Raw genomic sequence first — 24,595 nt, 5'->3', positions numbered from 1 at the left:
ATCAGTTCTGTCATACTTCACATGTGTTTTGATAGCATTAACACCAATCATCCTTTCTATAATTAGGGGCCATTTTCCCTTGTTTAAAAGGTCAACAAATCCATGTCCATTTCCAGAAGGCCTGTTCATGTGATGGTCCTGTATTTATTACTCGTAAAGTAGATTTATTGCTGTCATGATAACATGCTCTCTAAGTCTACTGATGTGCTTCGGCCTTTGTCAGTGTGTACAAGGGACCCTCAGGCCAGTCAAATTTCCATGATGAACTCTGAAGGGGTCATCCTAGTATTAGCAAAACAAATGTCATATTTCATCATTCCTTCATAGAATCTGGAATGTGATTTCTTTTTCCATGTTTGTCTTGCTGTGAATAGCTGCAGTATTTCTGGTGCGGCATTAAACAATATTCACTCACTCCTGTCTTATAAGGGTTAGGCCATATATTTGATTACAATCTGCAATCTTGTATAAGAAGTATCATCCATTTCTTTATTGAGCTACACAGAAACAGTAGAATGAAAACACTGAACATTCTGATGGAGAGAGCTCCACCTTTTAGCAGTATTTGGTTTTTAGCCTTGGTCATGACCTAATGCTTTAACCAAAAACATAACTCATCACCCATTTTATACCTGTGCACAAGGCAGTTTCATTCAGGGTTTATTAATTGATAGGTTTCATTTCAGAAAGGTTTGTCATATAATATTCAGTATTTATATAGTTTCAGCGGCCTCAGATAGATGTGAATAATTTTTTAAGATAGTGTTCTTTTAACAGTGATCGAAATTAAGATGTAAGTCTTGGGATGACAGTGATAGTTTAGACGTACTTGGATTCAAATTCGAAGTCAACACCTCAAGATGCCTAATTTCAGCTTCATATACATCGTAAATCTGGAACATTGTGATTATTCAGTTTAAAAACGGCGAAAGACCCAATCAAGTCATTTCCAGCTTCCTGGCCTTTGTTTACTTTCTCCTTTAGTTAGAGATCTCACGTGATGTGTTTCATCTATGATGTTTCTAAGATGACTAACGCTGAAACACAGGGTATGAGTCTCTATAAAACATCACTTAATATTGTAAGAGGACATCAACCCTAGAGATGAAGAGAAGGTACTGCATCGTTAAACACAGGTTATTGCACCCTGGGAAGTTTGTTTGCAACCTGTGTTGACCTCTCAACTCGGGGTCAGAGACCTGCGGTGGATGCTCGTGTAACAACTGTGTCAGGTCTATGCTTTGTAATTGTACAAAGGGCAGTTTGTACAGGAAACCTTTTCTACAGCCCTTACCTTTTGTTCAGTTATTGCCCAAAAAGAACTAAGCAAGAAGTTTAAACAGTTCAGTTCTATCCAATTGAAGATTTGCCCAATAGGTTGACAGAGTTGCTGCTGAGGCAGTTAACACCTTTCCTTGTTGGATTGTGAAAAATGTTCTGGGTTGCGTGCAAGTGCATGAACCGACTGCCGGAGACGTGACTACCCATTGCCACAGTCTCATTGCATGTTCCCACATCCCATCAGCAATCAGTGGACAGTGTAACTTACATGTTTGAACTCCATGAAAAAACGTCTGTGATTCACACATGATCAAAGGAGCAAGTTTCAGATAAAAGTCAAGCAGTTTTAAGTCAAACTCCTCTTGCTGGAAATAATGCAAATTTTGACTCATTTATAGGGTTATTTGTCTTCGCTCAGTGCTTAATGTAGAAAGTTGAGATTGTGCTATTAAGTATGTGTGTCAGGCCTTCTCTAAATGATACAGAATTTCCTTTCACCTGTGTGTGATGTCTGTAGATACCTGATCACTCCAAAAGACTTTGCTTGTCTTTTGTGAACTTTTTTTGTGTTCACCAAGTACATGTAGTCTTCCTTTTTTAACAACTTCCTCTTAGTAGTAAAATTGTCGTTTTTAATTGATTGAAGCAGCTTTACCAGTTTTGCTTGTTTGAAGACTATAAGCCATTTATCGTTGATGTTTGTGTTGTGTAGTCTTGAGTTGTATAATTTCTGCAAATACTTTACCGCAATTATTTCATTGCCAATAATCCAGAATTTTACCTGTTGTTACACTTAGGATATCATGTTTGGGGCATTTTTATATTTCACTGTTGCGTGTTGCCCAGTCCTCTGCAGGATTGCTGTGCTTACAGTTCTTTTTTTACCTGACAGGCTGGTGAGTGTTGAAAACCATAATCCCCTAAGTAGTCTTTGGGCACCCTATTAACGCTGGAGCATGTCACCAAAGTGGTAAACGTCTGCCACCTTAGTCACCAGGGCTTTCCTCTCTCATGAAACTTGACGCAGACATGCATCATGTGGCTGAAATATTGACACAAGTGTTAAACTTAACTCACTCACTCACTCACTCAGATAGGGATTCACTGACCTACGTAACTGTACAATCTGAATTCAGCTGTGAAATTGCTGACAAAGAATTCTCCATGGCCTCTCTCATGTATTCCATGATTGGTATTGTGGCAGATCAATGGCTTCCATTGATGCAAAAAGACTGTGGTCAGTACAGGAGTCCTGGAATTTGTCTTTGCTCTTTGTTTCATTGCCATGACAAATCACAACTGTTGGTTATTTGTCAAAATATTCATGTTTCTAAAACTCAGGGGCAGTTAGGCATGGTTGTAGTTGTCAGAACACTGACCAGTTTGGTTTGAGCAATTGCTGCATCAATTTGTACAAAAAGTCTTTTAGAGTGTACATTAACCAGAAACATGTAAATCAGTTTCAGTAAATTAGTAATTTTTAAAAAAAAACTATTATTTTGTAATCTTTCAAAATAGAACAGACTTTTACTCAACTCCAGCTGTGGACTATTGGATCAAGTTGTAAACTGCACATGTTCTACATATTATATACAAAATCAAGAACTTAACTGTTCTATTAAACTGAACGTAAGTGTTGATTTCTTACAGTTTCTATGACAAAGTGGTTGAATGGTATTCATTGTCATCTTTCCAAGCTATTGCTTCAATTTAATTTTTAGAATATGTCTGAGAAAATCTCCGCTTCCAACACACTCATTGTGTAATGAGAGGAAATGTTCAGATTTTGAGCTTCAGCCCATGGAGGCACTGAGAGATCCCCATGAAAAGCTCTTCCTTTCCAGCTTGTAATAGCTGGTCATATTTGCAGACAAGGAAAAAGTCAAAAGGGTTTTTATTTTCTGTGGTAGAATTCTGACAATGTTCTGGCTTACATAGGCCATCTGTTGTAGTATTTGTGAAAAAGGAGTCTGTCTTTGATGGACAATTACTAAGCACATTCAGTTAGGAACATCTGTTTTGAAATAGGTAAACCTTTGCAGTGGCATGCTGTGGTTATTGAAGTGAGATGAGGATGTTTTTTTGGTTTTAGATATGTAAATGTTTACAGTCACCTGGCAAGTGTTAATGTAACGGCTAAGTTAATGCTTCATGTTTGTGCATTGTATTGTAGCTTTCCTTTCATGATGCATTCTTATACTCTTTTGTCACTCCATTTTGAATTACTTCCCTTCCCTAAAAGTACCTGTAAAGATTCTTCTTACTGAAGATGAATAGTTGAAAACTCACTCACACCCGCACACACTCACTCACTCACTTTCTGAGATAAGAGGAACCTAACACAGTTGGATGGTCAGACCCACTGACTGGTTGCTTCATACCAAATGAATTTCAAATGAATAGACCAATACTCATTGGATTCTGTACCAGACTGATGCAATTAGCTAGAATATTTTCATTTTTGCATTAAAAAAACTGGCATGCATAGGCTCATTATATTTACCCAGTTTTTCTTTGCATTCAGAAGTTGTGTAATGCACTTTAGTACCTGCAAGTATAGTGTAAATTGGTATACCAATATGCACTTGTAGTGAGAGTGGTATGACCTCTACCTGCTACCTCATGTCCGTACATTACCTTGAACCAGGTGATCTGTTCTAATTAGATGCATGTTGAGTGTTAGAAGACGAAGGCATGCCACAGCATGACAGAAGGAATTGTCTCTTTGTAGAGATCATACATACAACTTGACAGCCTGCACACCCAGCTCTCACAAGCTGCATATAAGGAAGTTTTTGTAGACCTAAAAGCTAACAACTTTACAGATTACCTTTTTCAACAATGATACTATTGTGTCAGTGAAGAAGGCGCAGTTAAAACTGAAGCTGACAAAGATAACTTGTTTCAACTGTCTCATTTATTTGCAGACTAGACGGTGCTTTCCATGTTGTTTGTGTTAAACATTGTCACTGTCAGAGAGACACAGTTGCTTGTCTGCTTGCATGATAGAGATTAAAAAACATTAGCACTGTGGCATTTACAAAACAGTGAATAAGTGTCAAAGTAATTATTTTTAGCATGTTCAGATCTTCAGACTCTGAACTTAACTTTTAGCTCTGTGAAGAAATCAGATATTTTCAAACCAATTTATGTTCTTTAGTTTTTTTATTTTTTGTGCATGTTGTTCAGAGATGAGAATCACCAGGAAATAGAACTGATCATCATAGCCTTATCTCTTCTTTGAAAACTGAACAGAGAATGTTTCTGATAATGAATGTTTTGATGATATTTTTATGAATACGTGCACTTATTCTTCCCTACAAAATCAATTCTACCAAATAATCATGCTCTCATTTTTGTCCTGTATTCTTCAAATTTTGAAAACATAGGCATGTATTTTAGATTTAGATAACCTTTTCTAAACTAATAACCTTCAGAGCCTGTTGATTTTTGAGAGAACAAATGAGAACTTATTTTTAACTGGTTTGATTGGTTGTGGCCTTCATGACATCTGCTTCCTGCTACTTGGTGAAGGAATGTTCCAACAGTGTTCAGGTGGTTAAGCTCATTGTTAATTTTCAGGTCTAAATTTAACAAGCAAGCAAAGGAGCTGCACTAATTCTTGTCTTGAAGTGCAGATAGTCCTGCTATGTGCCAACTATCACTGCACCATTCACGTTTTCATCTAAATTTAGAACATATCTAAAAAGCATATTTTAAATTACATATAAAAGAAACAGGCTCATGTTGAGCCTGTAAGCATAGACAAAGTACAATCATATATATTATGTGACATTTATGAGATATCGTGCATAACATCAGAAGTGTAGCGACTCCTGGGGACCCAAAAAGTAGTGGACTGAAGCTCTCCTGTTGAGAGCCTGCTGGTCAAAGCCACAGCTTTCCTGATACTTTTTGACACATAATGAAACTAGGTTGTAAGTCGCTATCCTTCCTGCACTCCATAAGGTGTTTGATGGTGATGTTGGCATGTCTTGGTTGTCTTCTGAGGGTTTCCTTGTTTGGAACAAGGTGACCCCTGACCCCACTGAAACAGTAAAAATGGAACAAAAGACTATGAAAATAGAACATTTCATCTCAGCGACCTGTTCTGCACATTACTATCAGCTCTTCTTTCAAATTTCAGAGCATCTGTGAATCACCTGGCTCAGAAAAAGTATTGAATATGTTGAAATAATTGCTGTCAATCATTTTCTATGAATGGAAAGTAAACTTAACACGTGTGCACCCAAGTATGATGATGATTAATGCCAAATAACACTCCAGAAATACATCAGAAAGGAAATGTATCTTTTGTCCAAGCTGAAGAATGTCATCATGCGGGCATGACTTCCTCTTCCATGTGCACATGGACAATTTCAGTTCGTTTTAGTTGCCATTTTTTACTGTTTCAGTAGCAAAGTATCATGTTTATCATGCTATTCCCACGGTAAGTGTGTACTATACAGAGTTTTTCAGCACTGTGGGAAAGTTTTCTTTGGAAGGTCTGTCCAGTCCATGACTGTACTGAATACTGAGCTCCATGGATATATAGTAATTCAGTCTTGATAAAAGTCTTGATAAATGGGCAATACAAATACCACCGTCTGTTATGTATAATTTTTTAGAAATTATCATTTCAAACTATAAATTTCAGCTCAGAGACTTGTGTCTATTGACAAGAACAAATCCAGTGGTAGTAGTCCACATTGTACTAGTAGCACTTGAGAGCATTTGTCTGAAGCAGTTCTCAGTGGTTCAGTTTGCTATTGATTGAAACAATGCAACTGACAAACTGTATACCTAGTTCACATTGTTTACATCAGTGACTAAATATCAGAACATCCTTTGTTTGGCTGTTGCAAGAAAAATGTTGAAGCGACTGCCATCTGAAATCCCATGAACATGTTTGTGGTGACATTTACATGGGGGGAACAACGGTTCCTGACGTTTTACAGCGAAAAAAAATGTAATTGTTTGGTTAAAGAAAAGTTAGTACTAGAATGCCATTGAGAGGATGATCAAGTTGGATGGAACTGAGCAATGATACAGCAGCAGATCAAGTGATCAGAAGAAAATGTCGTAGGTTATGATGTTGGGTGAATCTGGTCTCCTGGAATGACCTCACTAGAGAACACAGGATCATAAATGATACATTGTCCTAAAGTGTTGCTTGGGACCATGCATGGTATAGAGACAGTGTTGCTTGGAAAAGCAAGATTAAGAATGATACATTGCCCTGAAGTGCTGCTTGGGAGTACTGATTGTATAGAGACAGTATCGCTTGGAAACACAGGATCATGGATGATACATTGTCCTTAAGTGTCACTTGGAAACACATTGTATAGAGACTGTGTCATTTGGAAACACAGGATCATGAATGATACATTGTCCTATAGTATCACTTCTTAACACATGGTATAGAGTCATTGTCACTTAGAAACACAGGATCATGAATGATGCATTGTCCTATAGTGTCACTTGGGAACGCCACGTGTTGTATAGACAATGTTGCATGGAAACACAGGATCATGAATGATACATTATTCTGTAGTTTCACATGGGAAAACATGCAGTAGACACATTGTCAGAAGGGAACATGAATGATTTAGAGACACGTTTTGCTTGAGAAACCTTACGGTGTACAGAGACTCTGCCTTTTGGAAACACAGGATCATGAATGATGCATTGTCTTTATGTATCACTTGGAAACTCATGGCTCTCGAAATGCATTTTGAAGTTGATATTAAGCAACTCATGGTGTAGAGACATGACCTAAACACAGTGTCACTTACACACCATCAAACATACATGCTTTTAGCAGAACAGTTAATATTTATATATTTATTGAAATTACATAGGTGACTTAGTAGGTCAGTGATTGAGTGAGTGATCTACTACATTGTGAGACAGTCGTTTCATCAGAGTTCATCCATATGATTTGTCATTCTAATATGGATAGTGTGTACTTCCAATTACTGTTTCCAGCTTTACTGATTCCTGTCTTTACATTTTCTGTAATTTCCTTGTTTAAGCTGATAATCATGGACCATGGAGAATACTCATTAACGATTTAAGGAAATATGTTCTGTTCATGATTTCTTTGTTAGTACTTTTATAACATTTGAGTGTTGATTTCACAGGAAACCTCTTAATCTTGTTAATGCTTTGTACAAAATCATGTTTCATTCTGAATTTATTGATCAGATTTCTTGTCAGGTGAGAAGGGGTTATATTAAGATCTTCAGCTTGTCTTTAAGTCTCCTCCTGAAATGAAGCACATGTCGCATACATTGCCTCACCTGATAAGTCTTCCGTCAAGGCCATTTGTCAGTTTATTGAGCAAATGTATTCTTTTGTCAGGCAAATAGGTGTAGAAGCATAAACCAGGTCAGATGACCGATTTCTTATTGTTAAAACAGGGGTAACACAGGGAGAAAAATGATAAAGTTTGACCTTATTTCTTAGTTATTGGAGAATTGTGAAGATTTATTGTGTCTTGCCTTTAATATTGTATTGTTTGTCAACACTTAAGTTTTGTGGCTGCATTTATGTGTCTTAGGTATTCCTTTGTGAAGACGTCTATTAACATTGTTTGCAGACATAATAGTTTCTGTTCTAAAGAGAAAGACATTTATGAAATGGTGAAATTGAATGCAACTGCTAAATCCAACTGGGAGGTGTTATTAGGTAGCTTACATTTAGTAATTGTTTATTTCATATGAGAAAATTGATAAAATAACTTTGGTATTTTTTGCCCCGAAATTCTTCATTTTTAGCCAAGGTCAAATGAACAAATAGAAGAATTTGATCAAACTATGCCTTTTAGGATTGTCAGATTGTAGTAATCTATCACGTGCCCAGTAGCACTTGGAGTAAACTTGACCTTTATGCCTGACTGCCTGTAGATCTGTAGATATAGACGAGAGATAAGGCAAAGCACATCACCCATCACATCATTGTCAGCAGGGTTCCTTTCAGGCACATGTTTGTTCTGCATCACATGAATGTGGAGTAGCTGCCAGTTCTTGGCTGACACTCGCCTCTGGCCAACCTCAACCTACCTGTGTCTACCTTTGCGCACCTGTTAGAATACTGATAAATAGTTGCAACTGGTCAGCCTCAACCTATCTTGGTCAATCTTTGTGTACCTGGTAGAATACTGATGTGTAGTTACAACTGGCCAACCTTGACCTTCCCGAGTCTACAATGAAGTACATGGTAGAATACTGATATATAGTTGCAATTGGTCAGGCTCAACCTACCTCAAAAGGAGAAAGAAGTGTATTTATTATTTTAGCTTCACTATTTCTACAGTAATAGACAAATTAAAAAAGCACAGCAAGAACTTAAAATGTGCACTTATTTTTACACATCTTGTACCCCTTTAATAATTAATGCAACATGTTTCTGTTAATGAATCCTTGCTACATGGTTGAAACAATGCCAATATGGCATAAAATATGAACTGACACTTGTGTTGAACCTAGAGTGTGTGTTATGTACCCTGTCAGCATACATCTAAGTTTACCAAACCTTGAGTAAACATCTTATACCCGGTCAACAGTGTGTACATGTTGTGTGAACCTTGAGTGCCTCTAAGGGTCAGGGGCCATTGTAGACAGAAAGTCAGTGAGCCATGTCATGTCCTTAGCAGGAAGTCCTACTTGCGTTGTCACCAGCATGGGTAGGTTTAATACAACAGCTCCACGAGTGAGAGATTATAGCATGGCATTCTTCCCTTTCTCTACCCCTGCTGCCCTGACTGCTGCTCAAACTATCTCTATGGCTGTCCCAGTTGGCTGCCCAATGTTTTCATGGAAAAGAATAAGGCAGCATTGTTGTTTGTTTATTTTAAGGTCAGGTGTATATAGACATACTGTATGTTTAATTTGATCTTGCTTTTTGTCTTGATTGTTGGATTTATGCTGTAGAATAAACATGACTTGAATGTGTGTGGAGATTCATCATGTTGCAACAAGCTTCATTTCAACAGAAACACTCTCTGATATTGTGGTGTTACCCAATTCTTTATTATTATTCTTGTACCTTTGTGGATAAAAGCTGTTCTGGCATAGAAAGTTTGATTATTGGACACTGAAGTAAGTGTCACGAGGGAGTCATCTGTAATCTGATCCTGATTTCAATTTTAGCTCGTGATTGTTGACTATCTGGATGTCAGCAAATTGAATTAAGGTCTCCTGATGCCACAATGTAGATCACAAAGAAGGCTTTGGTGAGCCTCTGTTTGTAGTTATTTCCTATTGTTCCGTGAAATGACGTCTCTTGTGAGTTCCCAGGAACTGATGGCGCAGTGGGAGTAAACATTGTCTACATGTGGCACCGCATCTGCATGAAAAGATACAGAATGCAATATCGATGAATATTACAATGGCAGACAACTTTTACTGTGACTACTCAAGCGCCAGCGATACTTCTTGCTTCTTCTTCTGTTTGTTTTTTATTGCTATATACTTAGCAGTATCCTAGCGTTATGGTGGTAATCTGTAAGTAATCAAGTCAAGACCAGACTAGTGATCAACAGCATAAACATTACAAGCATGAATTGCTGAAAACTAACTCTTAACCACATCTTTGTGGTTATTTTCTTCATGTGTGAATTGACATGATATATGTTATACTGATGGTGTGAATGTGATTGATTTCCCACATGTCTACAATGTGTGAAGCCCATTTCTGGTGTCCCTTACATGATATTGCTGTACTAATGCTAAAAGTGGCATAAAGCTACACTCACTCATTATACTTTTGTAACAGTAATATTGCCACATTAAGCACTAAACCTCAGCTGCCAAGACTATGATGTGATCACATATCACATTGACAGTGTCTGTATATACATTGCTCCAGTGCAGGTGAAATTAAGGTTTCAGTCATGTTTCTTATGTATGTTTATTTAACCATTACCTAGAACCACTAGGACACCAGTTTGGTATGTCATTATGTCTTGAAGAAAGTATGTAATCTCTGGTCATCCTCCAGATGACCCTGGCTGGATCTCGCATTTGGACAGATGTGGTTTGCTGGGACAAGCATGCTGTGGATGATGCAGATATGGCTCACCATGTGCATAGTTATGTTTGATGGTAGATGGACAGTGTCATTTTGCTGAAACTGGACATGCCACGCTTGCCGTATTGTGTCACATGTTTGTATACTTGATCATGTTGCTTCATATATCTACCAGTTATATAGTTGATGTTATTTCCTATCTTTATATACTTGATAATGTCACATCTTTGTATAGCATCTGGTCTTTCTTCATATGTTTGTATAGCATCTGATGTTTCTTCATATGTTCGTCTAGTAACGGATGTTTCTTCATATGTTTGTATAGCATGTGATGTTTCTTCATATGTTTGTATGGCATCTGAAGTTTGTCTAGTATTGGATGTTTCTTCATGTGTTTGTATAGCATCTGGTGTTTGTCTAGCATCAGTTGTTTCTGCATATGTTTGTATAGCATCGGATGTTTCTTCATGTGTTAGTCTAGCATCGGATGTTTCTTCATATGTTTGTATAGCATCGGATGTTTCTTCGCATGTTTGGGGCAGTGTGGTGGCCAAGTGGTTAGAGCATTTGTCATGCCCAGGACCCAGGGTTTGATTCCCTACATGGGTACAGTGTATTAAGCCCATTTCTGGTGTCCTCTGCCATAATATTGCTGGAATATTGCTAAGAGCAGCATAAAACCAAACTCTCCTTTTCTGAATGTGTTGTATAGCATCGGATGTTTCTTCATATGTGTGTATAGCATCGGATGTTTCGTCATGTGTTTGTATAGCATCGGATGTTTTGTCATGTGTTTGTATAGCATCTGATGTTTTGTCATGTGTTTGTACAGCATCGGATGTTTTGTCATGTGTTAGTCTAGCATCGGATGTTTCTTCATATGTTTGTATAGCATCGGATGTTTCGTCATTTGTGTTTGTTGTTCTGAGCTTGTTTTTTTGTTTAGAGCCACACTGAACAATATTCCATCCATATGATGGCAGTGTTTTAAATAATGAAGTGGGAACCAGACAGCTGAGTGTTTGAGATCATGAGCACCATCTACTCAGATGGGATCTAATGACATGAATAAATGATGTCAGCGAATCCGACAATGTCAAAATGTTTACAACATGCATAGTTGCCTGATGCGGCTGCCCTCAATACCGCTAACATTGTTTGTGAGCCTAGTAGTTGCAGTATTCGCTTACCATGGAAGCCCTTGGTTCTATCCCGACATAAATACATTGTTATCTATTTCTGGTATCACCTTTTGTTAGACGTGATTTGCTAACTAGTGACTTTCTATTGAAACCATAATGTAGGACAAATGCCCATCTGATTACCAACTCTTACAACCCATTTTGGAGCCTCTCAGTGCAAGAAAGGAGACTAAAACCTCACTTTTCATCTTCCAGACTGGTCAAGTTCATATAGCGTCTCCACCTTCAAATCCTCACATTATAACATGCGCCTCTAGAATGGCTTGAGGATGATGTGCTTTGACCAGAGACAACCATGACGCTACTCATTAGGGGTGTTGGCAGGGGGCGAGGGGAAGTGTGTAATGGTACAAGTCACAATGCAGAGTTGCCTTCTGTCCTATCCTTAAGTGTTCTAGTGTCCAGTTTGAACCCCATATTAAATACACAGTGATGGTTGCTCATAGTTTTAACTTTTAAGCATGCACAGGCTTCAACTTAGGGGACATTTCTCTCACACTTACGATGTGGTAGTATTGAAGTGCTGTTCGAGGCAGCGGTAATCCCCACTCATCTTCTCCCAGTGCAGCTGCAGTACTGTACACTAAGGGTTAAATAATGTTTGCACAAAAACTCAGAATGGTCAACACTCCTGTGAACTTTTAAAATAAAGGGTCTCAAGACTCCTACCATTTACACGTTGATGGCAGGTTTCCAATTATGTTTTGTGAAGGCTGTTTCAGTTCAGTTGATAATCTCATTTGAGTTTCCAAAGGTTGTCTTTTGTTTTTTTGAGAATGGATGAAGTTTCCAGTGTCTTCAGGCCGAAACATAATAGCAGCCAGGATAGGGCAGATGAAGAACTGTCGGACTGGGAAATACACTTCTCCTCAAATATACACAATAGACTGTGAACCCCCCCATCTTCATAATGGATTAGTACAACTGTTAGTGCTGCAGTGTGTCAGTGAGAGCACAGAGTACCAATTTCCATCATTGTTAAAAGTTGTAGCCACATTGCTGAATGTCACACAGTACAGACAAATTAAGTGAAAGAAAGTGATGAGAAATGTCTTAACTGTGTAATAACTATATATGTCCAACCATTTACACTTCCAACGCATTATTCCTCAAGGGGTACATAAACTCTGTTAATGTTGGCATTGTCTGTCTGTGGGATGATGGCATTGTCTGTCTGTGGGATGATGGTTGTGTTTTATGATGCTATATTATTACTCTGTACTATGTGCTGTTTGTTGTTCTAGCCTTAACAAAGTTAATTATCTTTCTTGGTTGTCTTGTTTCTTGAGCAGCACTCTTGTTGCACTAAGTACACGACACTAAAAAAGAGTCACGTAATGTCAACTACTCTGAAATCAAACTATTAAACTTCAGCTGCAGTATGTGCTTGTCATAATGTCCTGTGAAAGTTACCTGCAAAACAAACCCAAATTTAAGCAAAATATCACCAAATTTTAATGTTTTATAATACGAGAAAATTAGGACATCCCATGTACGTTTTATGTCCAGATACTTGTGATGTGGTGATAGATTATACATGGAGAATTGGTCACCCCCAGCAAAAGCAGTCATAGACATGATATATTATTATTTTTCATGAATGTTTGTTAAAAAGCTTAAGTTTATTTTTTATGTTTAACCATTTATCATTCATAATGATAATGAATAACTAATTTATAAGCTACAGCTTCCTCACATAATCATTAATCATACAGACCTGTGTCTGAAATCCAAAGGGATCACTTGCTACACCATGAATGATTAGATTAACAACACCAATATAAAACAGTATCCAGGCCCTTAACTCTTTGTTTACTTCTGACTGGGATGGGATGTGACCAGTGTTCTTGGATATTTCAATATCACAATGGTTGTAATGCAAAATATTCTTTGTGTCATCAATCATAATAATGTTTTAAAACTGGGTGTTATTTGAAAGTTTGTTTTTAATAAATCCAACAGTTCATATTATTTAGGGGTGGTGGGTTAGCCTAGTGGTTAAGGCATTTGCTTATCACACCAAAGACCTGGGTTCAATTCCCCCACATGGGTACAATGTGTGAAGCTCATTTCTGTTGTTCCCATCCATGATATTGCAGAAATATTGTTAAAAGCATTGTAAAACTAACTTCGCTCAGATTTTGTAATGGCCATTCAGAATGATCCATCAGGGATTGAGTTATGTGGGAATGTTAAATAGTGTTTATGACAAGTTGTACAATAACTTGCCGTCTGTGTACCATATGCCGTGGCATAACATATGAGTGTATGTCATCTTAGGTGTATCTTTGACAGCCTGTGTGGCTGGGTGCAAAGGATCACTTCTAATATGGCATACAACATGACATATGGTGTTAAACTCGGGGGCATCACAGGGACAGTGCATTAGATGTATATGGTTATGTCAGATTAGATGCTTGGTTTGATTCACAGTTGACGTGGTAATTCCAGATAACCTCTCGAGTCATTGGTACATTGACATTTAAGGGAAAAACATGTCACTGACAATATCTGTAATAATGTCTTTGAAGTGTATCTGTATATTGTATGACTTATGATTGAGTTAAACCTTCTCCCAAGGAATTGATACCATTTGCGTAGTTTAGTTTATATTTAGCTTAACAAAATTACTGAAAGCATATAATTTGAAGTCAGTGATATTTGAAAATTAAGGTGTAAGTTGTAAACTGAGAATTGGTTGGTCATATTTTCTGGGGCATAAGGTTCCGAGCTGTCAACCACTTACCAGACTGAACCACATGCTTCTTTCACCTGTTGTATTTTGTTAGTTTGTTTGATTGGTTGTTAGCCCCAATTGACAGTATTCCAGATATATGGCGTCAGTCTGTAAATAATCAAGTTTGAACCTGACAAACATGTATTTGATTCACATAGTTAGGTGCTGTGACATGCAGCCAACCAACGTTACTCAGAATACCCAGGGGTTCTTTTGTTTCAGGCAAGCATGATGCAGACATAATGGTGTTGACATTTACATTAATACAAATTCATGAAACAGAAAAAAAAAATAAGAGCATTTTTCTGTCATTAAATGTGTGTTTTCCTGATGCTGATCTACTGCCGTGCTGTTGTATGGACAGCTTTCAAAATTCATGCTAGTCAGAGACGACTAAATGATGCAGACGGCAAAAGAATATTTCAGTGATGGTAATGCCGATCTGTAGCATTGTAGGCTGTAAGTCTGAATAAGAGTAACAGAAAATGTGAACATAGTCAGCATTTTGGTCTCTCTGGATATGCAGGATGAAGACTACTGAAAGAGGTTCCCACTTGTCCATCATGACTGATGTTAATAAAATGCAAATTTCCAAGGCTGAAATGTTAATGGGTGTTTTGGGTGGCCTAGTGGATAACGCATTGGCTCGTCACCCTGAAGACCTGGGTTGGATTCCTCGCATCGGTACAGTGTGTGAAGCCCATTGCTGTTCTTCCCCACTGTGAAATTGCTTGAATATTGCTAAAAGCAGTGTTAGGATGATGTAGGGATTACATCACATACAAAATGTCAGTTACAACATTGCCATAAGTCCTGTACTTCAGTTGTCATTGCTGTATAAATCTTCAGGATTTCAGCAAATATTGACAATAAGTTGTGCAAACAATAGTATCTTGCCTCCCACTCCTTCATGCATAATGCAGGGGAACCTCCTTTCCTTCTTTGTGTGATGTGTCAACATGCACACATAAAGTTTTGTCATAAAGCATTGCTCAGCTGTATTTGTGAGGTTGTCGTGGCTTTCTTGTCGTTTAACATGCAGTTTCTGGATAGTGGACACATATGGTGGGAGCTGGATGAACTGCCTGCTCATGTTATTTGTGTCATATACTTGTGACGAATATTTATGTGTACTAACATATCTAGTGTGTTACTTTGTGTAGCTGTATGAATTTATTCACAGAAACTATGAATAATTGGTGACCTTTTCGAATTATCTTTTCTTCATCGAAAGCTTTTTTTGTATAATTGTATTCGTGAATTGTTAAGTCCTTTTGAATTCATGTTATACATCTTTGTGTAAAAGTATAAACCAAGGTAGGGTGTTATACTGAAATGGTCACAATCCTATACGGTTGTTCCATTTCTCTGCCTTTTCTGAATGCATCATTTTGTAAGTTTATATACGAAAGTATGCTGGTATGACCATATGATGTTTTCTCTTTCAAACTAATGCTGTCATCAGGGAAAAGCCAACAGGAAGTTACTGCTTCTCTTTTGTGTGGCAGTTGTTCGATAGCTGTTTTCAAGAGATTAATGATTTTGTTGTTGATGGTTCAAGTGACTGTTATTGACATGATTAATTTAAGCTTCTTTGGAATTTTTGTTTCGTATTGTTTCAAAAAGGCTCAATCAATATTTAAGATCACAAAAATGAGCTGCAGGGTCCCATTAATCTACTTTTGTAAAATTCATGAAATTGTGAAAAATATCATCTATCATTATTCCCCAGTACATGAGAATATAGAAGACATGTCACTATGTCTGATAGGATTACGTTATAATGTGTAATAGCAAATTGAACAACCTTTTATATTCCCCACAGGTCATGACATTTCAAATCCTGCAATAAAGTTAAAATGATAATCATTTGGGTTGCCCTTGTTTCTGTATTTTAATAAGCCCAAATTCTAACTTTCAAGGTATTAAGGCGTCCACACTTCATGCCAAAGACCTGGGATTGGTTCTTTATATGAGTACAAGGTGTGAAGCCTTGGTTTTTGGTGTCCCCTGCCATTATGGCTGGAATATTGCTAAAAGCAGGATAAAACCATACTCACTCACTCAATGGTACCTGAATGAAGACAGGATATGTTTCTCTTCAGTGTTGTTATTTTGGTTGTTTAACTCCCTGGATGCTGAATACCCAGTGTAAAATCGGAATATTTCTTTGTTTACATTTGAAACAAGTGCAGTCTTTTATATACAGCATTTGTTTTCACACCCAGTATCTTTCATTTCATTTATTTAGACAGTTGGTATTGGTGACGAAGACCAGTTATAATTTGATTCTCAAATGTATGGGGAATTCATTGATGCATTTTTTCTTAGCTGACTATTAAATATACAAGATGAAATAGATGTCACAATACTTTCCTTTGCGAAACATGATTTTGTAAACACTATCCAGTATGATGGAAAGTGCACTTTAGCGTTGTGTGAGTGTATTTTGGAAAAACATCCCAACTGATTCTAGGTTAACGGCAACGTTTCAGAATTATCATTAGTGGTTTCATGAAAAAACAAAATCATTAATATGATATTTGTGAAATTCAATAACCCAGTAATTATCCGATTTTCACACTTCAAAACATACCAGAAATAATGCTGTGAATCAGCATTTTGTATTATGTTAAGATTGGCAACATTTATGATGAAGACTATTTTGAAAGGTAATTTTAACCACTTTAGCTTTATCTGAGATAATAGTCAATGATATGAAGAAACAGGAAATTTCCTCAAGAAATGACATATGTGAATTATATTTGTGTGGGTGATATGTTTAGAATTTTATTGGATTTCAAAGTGAGGGTTGAAGAGGAAGGATATATATGTCCCTCTGGCACCCAGGGGCTTAATGCCACATTCAGCTCACAGTCAGTCTCGAAAAATTAATATACTTTAATGTGAAGTCTGGAGGACCGTTCCTGCCTGAACAAGAGAGTGGAATGGTAACATTTCTTTTCTGTTCTATTCACCTGATCCAGTTCATTACCACAAACTTGAGTTTGTTATATTAACTGAAATTAACTCAAGACCCCCCAGAAAACCAAAACTGTTTGTCAGTTCATCATTAGCGTGTTATAATCCTAGTTTATTATGTTCATTCTAATATGCCAACAAGAGGCCCAGGGAGCCCAGTGTTCTGAGCCTAAGTATGCCAGGCTACCCAGTAGGAACGGTGCTTTCATTATCAATCACTTATTTGCCTGTTTAGAGCTTGGTTCGTAAAAAGTTTCAGGTGGTAATAGACTTACCCAGTACAAAACTGACTTGCTGTTATAATACTGAACCACTGCTCAAAATGTCATTAAATATCAGCTAAGTTCCTGCTAACTCTTAAGCATTCACATGTGACATGTTTCTGCGTGTCACCATGTGCAGGATTTGTAAGGTATTATCCTGTCTGTGTTAAGTTGCTTGCAATGTGGACATGTGCCACCATTTATTCGTTAGAGCTTAAAAGGATTTGTACCTCTGTTGTAGGTATCACATCAGTATCGATCATCTGACGGTGATTATAGATGCTGTGAAATTTATGTAGGAAGACATTGACAGTGAGAAGTTCAACAATGAATTACACCTGTCTAATGTGTGGAGAGTTCTTATTCACATGGAATTTCAGATAAGGTAGAGGTTAGTTATTATGTCAAGGTGACCTAGTTTCATAGTGGGTGCAATCTTCGCTAAATGACCGTCACTAGCAAATATTTTTCAGAGGATGATTTGGAGGCCTATTAAATGTGTTGAAATAGATATCTTAAGGATGCATATGAACATTGTTTCATAGGAACATCAAAGAGATGGCTTTCTCAGTAGGCTTCCAATGTGACAATGTGGCATTTAATCACCTGATAAAACTAGTCAGTATTGAGGCCAGGCTGACCTAGTTCTATATGTAGCAACAAATTATAGGGCAAACAGGGACATATCTATGAATGTGTATGTCCTTGAGAAAGTTGTACCCCTGTCCTAACGCTTGTATCAGATATTTGGTTTATATCATAGTCAGTGAAAGAGTTGAAAATGACCAGCTTTAATACTGAACAAAGTTTCGATGTTGGGATCATTTCAAATTATTATAAAAAAGTAAATGTTGTGTGGATGTTATACATAAACACCAGATACATGTGGTTAGTTGTTGACAGTTATTGTCCTAATTTTTGAGGTGAAGTTAAAGTGTGGCTGATATGCTTCACAGTGCTATCACTGGACGACACATCTGTTGCAAACACACACTGACATATTTTACTTGATAAACAGGTTTGAAAGAATACCTGATGACCAACTTGTCTTTTTCACCTACACTTTATGTGGTATTGTCTTAATGACTGGCTTAAATACACCAAGAGACAATAAGCACTTTGCGTGCATTGTTTGAACTTGGGATTGAAAGTCAAGTCGTCTTTGTCGTTCTTTAGGTATGGATCTAAATTATGGTGGTATCTCCAGATTTGAATACCTTATGTGTGTGTGGATAAGTCCAGGAACTAATATGATCCTTGAAATCTTTCAAAATAGTATGTGTGATAATAGGTTGAACTACCAACCTACGTATATCTGGTTGTTGGTACTAAAGCACAAAACCTTTACCATACCAGAAACCTCTAAGAATTCCTCTTTGTGTTAGTGTTTTCATTAAAGAACAATTCATTTCAAGATAAAAACAATGTCATCTGTAGTTACAACTGGATTCAAAATAAGGGAACAGTGTTCACCTGGATATTGTCTGTGCAGGGTAAGAACAAATTAGATGTATTTTACTCCTTGTAATATGTTATATTTCCTTTGGTAATTCTATCATAACTTTGTTATAGAACAATGCCCACATGTAATCACCCTTTTGATATAAGTAAATGATATTCTTGACTAGTCTTCTTGACCTTCAGAAAGAAACACACGGTACTAGTATGTGGAATTGTATCCACAAACAGAGTTAAAATATGAAGAAACCACATAGCTCAAGATATAGACTAGGTCAGGGTTGTTAGGTTAAGATACTACTGTAGAAAGTCCGGAACCACCAGAGCTAGCTAGGATGTTTTGTGCTGTTAAGTAAGATAAGTCTTACACATGTTGTGTCTGATGTTCCTGTTATGGAGAACACCTTACTGCCTCCTTATACTGTTGGTGATGTATCTCCAGCTACCAAGACCTGGTTTATCAGGTTCAAGTCTGTGGTTACAATCATGTTGTGTAATCAACATTCCTTACTCCATGCAAATCTTGTCGGGCAACACACATCCTGGAGAGGGTTCATACAGAACCACTTGGTAAATAATACAGAGCTAGGTGCTGCCAAAAAACTGTTTTGTTCTACATGCCTAGTTCTACTTGACTTTGACTTCCTAACTGGGGAGCAGAAAGTCAGTTGTTCATTCCATTTATCTCCCAAAAGAATTTGAAAGATGGTATTTGTTGTTGCCCAGCCTGTCATTATTGGTTTTATAAGCACAAGCTTAAAACAAGCACTTTAATGAATATGAATGGAGTATTTATGTTAAACTGCCAGATGGTATCTACATATCAATGTTGATATCAATCATAACAGTGTGGGCCATAATAAGAAACATTTTGTAAAGACAGTGTCTAAGGTTCTTCTTTTGGATTCCAGACTAGAGATTATGGTTAGTAAGGTTAGTTTGTTTTATTCATGATCAAGTAAGGAAATGTCATAGTCGGCAATAATCCAACACTGTCACTGTAACCTGTAAATGATGTGACTAGTATAAACCAGCAGTTGTGTACTCCAAACTGCTTGCACGCTCGCAAGCACGCACGCACGCACGCACGCACGCACGCACGCACGCACACTCCCCACCTTGTTTTCTTTGTCCTTTGGATGCCCCTCAGTGATTACTTGTGATGAATAGAGAGTATTTTCTAATACTACGAGTGAAAAAGTTGAGTTCCATTGGTTTTATAAATGTCAGGATGTCTTGTCATCATAAAATCAAACATTGTTAATTTATAAGCAACATACAGGAATATGGTCTCATGTGATTTTGTACATAAGTACCTCCATGATCAAAGTGACAGAGCCATTTCAAGAAGCTGGGCCGGACAACAGGATCAAGACCACCAAAACAAGTCCTGTCTTTAGAATTCAGCATTTAATAGACTCTTAACAGTCTAAACCTATTATTCTCCCCTGCCATCTGTCACTGCGATGTTCTTGATTGAGGCAAACCTGTTTTTGAAAAGTGTGAAATATCTCCACATTGGATTGGAATGACATTAGCCAGAGCTATGGCACCATTACGCCTCTGTGGAACTCCGGCTAATCCCATGATCCCCTCCACTACTGACAGATAGACTGCTCTTCTTGCAACACTGTAATTCTCTGTGATTGTCTTTGCTGTGCCTTTCCCATCATTGATCTATACCAAATATAGACATGTTTCCTGAAGCCTATTTTTACTTCAAGGGTTATCATCCTCACAGCTTAACTTTCTGGGCATGGCTGTAATTCCATTTTTTTAGCATGTTGGATTTCATGCGTTTTATGAATATATTATAGGGTTGTAATTGGGATGAACGTTATTGATTAGGTCTAGTCAGCAACAGCAAAACCCATGCACTCATGTTTTATCAGTTGGTTAAAAGTCAGTTCCAAGTAGGGATGTTCCCCAGGGGAACTGCTGTAAGGTGGATTTGACCTACATACTAACTTCAGACGGGAACAATCTGCTCTCTGTCAAACTGTTTCTTTTGGAACAAACTAATTTGTGTTCAGATTTCAAAAGTACAACATTAATTCTTGCACCTGGTTATCAACCACAGATGAAATTTATTATCAGGTTGGAAGTGTGTATAGGCCATTTTGAGTTAACTGACAAAATTATACAGTGTGTATGAGCCAAATGGTTATAAAATATGAAAATTTGTGAGTGAAATGCGATTTGCTTTTCAACGAAGAAGGAAGTGGTTGATCGAAAAGAACAGGAAGAGAATAGTGATGTATGTTTCTGTGTGTCTAGCTGGCCCTAGTCTGACTGTATTCCATTTGTACACAACAAGGATGTTCTTAGTATACCTTAAGTGAGATGAAGACCCAACACTTGGGTCCATCTTGTTTTCTTTGCTGTGTGTAATAACAGAAAAAACTGTCATCACTAGGCAAGTGACTTGCCGATGGGAGCATCTGATATTTTCTAATACATATTGGCATACTAGTTAGTACAACAGACATAGGTAATTTACTGCAGTTCCATAAATATCTATCTTATATGATGCTGTATTGAAGTAAGAAATTAAGATAAACAACTGTAATTCATAATGAAATTAAAATTTAGATTTAGACGCCCCCAATCAGATGTCCATGTGACCGACATGTGATATCAAACCGGTGTATCAGTTATCATCAAGTTTCAAGGTTTATTTTATGGGGTTGCTTCTATGTGGTGATGCACTGTGTTTCAGACAGTAGTGAATGTCATATTTTGAAAATGGCTTCATCATGTAAACCTTTTCTCTCTGAAGCATATGACGACAATGAAGATCCAAGTTAGAATTGGGCTTTAGCAATCCATCGTTGACCATCCCTGACTAAGAGGATCGGGTGGTCATGGTCACTGACTTGGTTTACATCTCATTGTATCCCAGTTGTGCAGAACGATTTTCATGCTGTTTATCACTGGACTGTCTGGTCCTGACTATATACAGACTGCCCCCATACTGTTCACAGTGGTGATACGTCCACCTTACTTTACCTCTTCTAACATTTGTGTGAACAGTCACAAAATGTTGGGGGTTTTTTTGTTTTCAGTATTATGACAATTGACAAATCTGAATTGGTTTTAAAGGTCACATGCATCTAAAAATCAAACATAATTAAAACACAGTTATCACTTGTTCATGATATATAAAATGTATTGGCGATTGTGAAAAAATAAATGAACCATATTATAAGCGTATAATTGCAAATCAAAAGTGCATTATTTTGTACTTGGGTTTACCTCCCTTGAAACGAAGCAGCCATGATACTGAACCCAGTTTGTTTGTTTTTTTTCAACGTTTTAGATTTAATTGCCATTTTTGATGATTTGTTTCCGTAAGTGCATACCAAAAGGTATCAGAATACGCAAAGTTGTGTTTTATGTTGCATGTGACCTTTAAGGTAATTCGGGTATGGCTGCAATTGCTAGTTGAAATTCACTCACTCACCCACTCACTCATTCACTCATTCACTAAGTACCTTTGTAAACCCACTTCAGTGACACACAATATCATGTGATAAATAGAAAGTATTGAACAAAGTCCCTCATCAAAGCATTTGCTGTGGAAAATCCTCTCCACAACAAGCTTTTTATTTGACACTGATTCGTCTGTGATAAATGAATGTCTGGATCTCATTGTAGCAAGGGACATTTCTGTATGTTGATCGGATGATACAGTCTCATTAGCTTGCCTCCATTAGCCTGTATGTCATAACTGGACTAATTGTCATATACTCCTGTATTGATTTGACCCAGTTCCTTTCAGGAGGATCTAGGCTAGCTCTCTGAATTAGCCTCTAATGACAAGCTATAGGATACTGACCAAGCCTGAGCGGCCAACTGGCCGTGGAATACAATGCCATTGACCTGAAGAATCTATGTGAATGTACTGCGTCCATGCTTAGTTATTGATTAAGTGGCTCGATGCCTAACTTCCTCTTCTCGTCTTCCTTGCTTCAGCATCTGTCCTCATTCTGATTTCTCCATTTACATTTTCTGTTGGTCAGTGACCACTGATCACAGTTTTGCCAGTCGTGGCCTCATTTTCTTGACAAGAGGACACTGAAAGTTGATTGAACCGACAGAGATCTGATATGGTCGTGGATAATAGTGGCACACTAGGTGATGAAGGTGCCATATCTGCACATGATCTGTCACAAGACCAGGCATGACTCATCGGCCAGATCCAACTCCTACTCTTCAGTCCTTGCAGTGCTGAACAAGAAGATGCAACATTAGTGCTTTATATGAAGCCATTGAATAAAACTTGTTTAATGCTGACATTGAATGATGTTGACCAATTTCATTTCTCTATTTATCATGCTATTCATCGGAATACTGCTTGTCATTGAACTATTTCAGTCTATTCTCACATTTAGAGTCTTGCATGTTGATGAATCATTCTCATGACAATATTTTGATTCCTTTATTTGCATAATCAAATCAACTAAAATGTTGACTGACCATATTCATCTGCATGCCTTGATAGATGAAATCATTGTGTACTGCTGAATGTCTGCTAGAACTGATGGGGGTGTAGAGGACTTCTTCTTCATGGACATTTGTATTGAAGTTGGTCTGAGTGCAAATCCATTTATGTCCTTCTAGGTTTCTACATGGAATCGTTAAACTTTTTTGCTGAGAAAGAGAAGTTTCCAAATGGAAGTTTGAATTTGAATGACCTGTAAAAAACTTCAATGTTGTCTTTCGTATGAGTGTACTAGAGAATTGTTTTATATCACAACTCATGGTAGCCTAACAATGGTTTCTTATACATGTTTATTATTGGATGCATGCAAGCTGTTGCTGTTGCTGTAAAGTCAGAAAAAATAATGCTTGTTTGGTGCTGAGTTTTGATTGGAAATTTCAGAAAAATTATTTCTGATGATCAGTTTTGTCAAACATTTGCATTCTTAAATTAATGCTTGCTTATATTATAACAGTTCTGTAATGGTTGAGCAGAGAGGGAGGCCACCCTTCATGTTGACTGAAAGATGACCCCATGGTGACCTCACCGTGACCATTAATCCATATCACAATTGTGTCAAACAGATGCAGAGCTGTGCTGATGCAAACAATGTTGTCTTTTCGATCATATTCTAACAAAGGATTTGAGAAACATTTGTTTGTATGACATTGATATGACCCTGGCTATGGGTCCTTCAGTCGATATTACTTTGTTGATGGCATGCTAGCATACCCAGGAAGAACCATGTTAGAATTGGTATTCACCTTCATCCATGCTGTTGTAATAGGTGACTACTCGCATCTGGTAGTTAGGTTCATGGACTTAGTTGTTGCATGTGATCCAATCTTGGTTCCGTCGATCAATGCTCATGACTAAAATCACTGGATTACTTAGTAGAAAATCAATTCCTTACAGACTGCAACCTTTCAAGCACTTTACAGACTGCCATCATCAAGGTTGAATATAGCTCAACATAAATATATAAACAACAAAGAAGAATGTTATTTTAGATCTTTGCTGACAATATGTGTCACAGGATTGTCTGGTCAAAAGTCACCTGTTTTCATAGATCAATCGTATAGTTTGAATTTTAGCTGGTGGTTGCATTTAGCAGCAAACAGGACATCAGTAGATTCTTACTGTCAAACTCAAAAGT

The 24,595-nt window shown here is 37.4% G+C and overlaps 1 protein-coding gene across 2 annotated transcripts in view; it reads left to right on the top strand.

Annotated features, from left to right (window-relative positions):
• LOC137283689 (glutamate dehydrogenase, mitochondrial-like) overlaps window positions 1–24,595 on the top strand; it is a 127,734-nt gene that overhangs the window by 51,255 nt on the left and 51,884 nt on the right. Inside the window, exon 13 of one of the 2 annotated variants that reach the window (XM_067815344.1) lies at window positions 20,609–20,619. The exons of the other annotated variant lie outside the window; for it this stretch is intronic. The gene's annotated coding sequence lies outside the window, so the exon portion shown is untranslated. Of the gene's footprint in view, window positions 1–20,608; window positions 20,620–24,595 lie in introns of those variants that run through there. 2 annotated transcript variants of the gene reach the window in all.

Source organism: Haliotis asinina, chromosome 5 (genome assembly GCF_037392515.1).
Source record: "Haliotis asinina isolate JCU_RB_2024 chromosome 5, JCU_Hal_asi_v2, whole genome shotgun sequence".
Taxonomy (NCBI): domain Eukaryota; kingdom Metazoa; phylum Mollusca; class Gastropoda; order Lepetellida; family Haliotidae; genus Haliotis; species Haliotis asinina.
Note: the sequence above shows the minus strand (reverse complement) of the source record. Positions and strands in the feature narration are given on the sequence as shown.